Here is a 1,929-nt window from a genome sequence, read left to right on the forward strand (position 1 = left end):
AGATGACACAACACGAAGCATTTAAAAAACGTGCCACAGAAGAAAAATGTGTCCCAATGTGTGTAGCTAGGACACCAATCTGTCTCTATGTTACAGAATGAGAAAAAGAAAAGCCATTGCCCTGGCCCTCCATGGTAAGGGTCAAACTTAAAACATGAATTGAATTGAATTAAGATACAGAAAGAATATACTTAGCTCACGAAATCTCTGGAAATTCAATCGAAGCAATCCGGTCGAAACCAACAGCCAGGGTTTTCGGCCAGATCGACTTCAGCAATCAGCCGGGACAGCAGAGGAGCTCTTTTCTTTTTCACTCCCTCTGACTTATTGCACTTTTAAACTTTTCTAGACAAAATTTTCTTCCTTTTTCTATTTATATTTCCACTTGTTCCGTCTCCAGTAAAAACGAACCTGTTACGTTTCACTCCCTACTCACCAAAAACTATTTTCCTTCCCCTCTCACTTCTACACCACCTTAAAGCTTAGTCCTTTTAGAAATGGGACACTTTCATTTGCCAATAGCTCGTTAACTAGTTATTGGATATTAAAAATTTTGACAGCATTTTGTTGCCTGTAAAAAGTACTATTTGACCTATTTTTTTCAAAATTTAAAATTTACGCGTTTTTTAGATATGTACGATGCAAGAGAAAAAGAAAAAAATAATTTTGCACAGTTTCCTATAAAATTCGTCATTATCAAATTGATAGCTGACAAAACCGTCGATTATTCAAAGAATTACTGAGCTTTTGTGGTGGATAAGCATGCAAACACTGTCAATAATGTCCACAAAGTTCAAATCAAGCATTGAAGTGAAGCAAATGATCGGCAACAACGGTTAAGGATCATCAAAGAAGTCAAGTCTCATACCAGCATTTTTAATTTTCAATAAACGAAAAACTAAGGGTAGATCGCTGAAATGTCCAAAACAATTTTCTGCGATTAACTGAAAGTGTTGCGTAGTGATGACTCATTGAAATCCAACCTCAAACAACCATTTTTTGATGGTTCCAAAGCTCTTAAGCTGTGAAACCGGTATCGAAAAAAAAACGTTCAAAAATGTGGTCAAAAATAATCAAATTTGTTCATTTCGAAACAACTGTATCCACTAAAATGGTTCCAGTTTCCAGTTTCCAGAGAAGTATTGAACCAAAAAGTATCAGAAATTGAAGAAAGAGAGTGAAGCCACCTAAAATATAGATTTTACGAAGTATAAGTTGGAGAAACTGATCAATACCATGACTAAAAAAAGTGTGCGCCGGCCAATGGGAGATACCAAGAATAAAGTAGAAATTTCTTTAACAAAAAACGGTAAATATTTTTTTTCAAATTTTTTCATGAAAGATCATAACATTACCTTCTTTTTCTTCATAGAAAGTATTTGGTTCAAACGAATGGTTTTTGAGATACAGGCATTCGTAACTGTCCCATTTCTAAAAGAACTAAGCTTTAGATTGCTAGTTTTTTTTAATGCGCACCTATGCCAATCAAAATCCATCAATTTCACAATGGCTGGCTGATAGTTCATCATCCTCAAATTCCCTCATTTCACAATGATCATTTTCCAACCCCGTCACTTTAACAGAACTTTTCCCACATAAATTACACATAAAAAGAAAGAATCTTCACTGGTTTACGAGTTGGAAGCTAACGTCGAGATTTAAATAACCGATAGTCACTTCTGCATCCTGCACGTGTTTCTTCCAACAACCGATTTTATTTTATTTTTCCTCAAATTTTCTCCTTTTTTAGAACACGAAATTCCTGATTTTGTCTGAAAACTGGTGGTCACATTATTACTGGATCCCGGTCATTCGGTAATAACATTTTTTCACTGGTTTTACTTTTATTTATTGATAAAATTCAGAAATTTTGCGGACGGATGAAAAAACGCGTGCGTTACGTAAAAAGCCTCGCCTACTCATCCAATT

At 35.0% G+C, this 1,929-nt stretch overlaps 1 long non-coding RNA gene across 1 annotated transcript; it reads left to right on the plus strand.

The window, feature by feature from the left end:
- Positions 1–484: 484 nt before the first annotated feature.
- Positions 485–1,451, plus strand: LOC129738948 (uncharacterized). The gene is made up of 3 exons (XR_008735699.1): positions 485–1,033; positions 1,122–1,309; positions 1,373–1,451. It is a non-coding gene; the product is annotated as an uncharacterized LOC129738948 (long non-coding RNA).
- The last annotated feature ends 478 nt before the right edge of the window (positions 1,452–1,929 follow it).

Source organism: Uranotaenia lowii, chromosome 1 (genome assembly GCF_029784155.1).
Source record: "Uranotaenia lowii strain MFRU-FL chromosome 1, ASM2978415v1, whole genome shotgun sequence".
NCBI lineage: Eukaryota > Metazoa > Arthropoda > Insecta > Diptera > Culicidae > Uranotaenia > Uranotaenia lowii.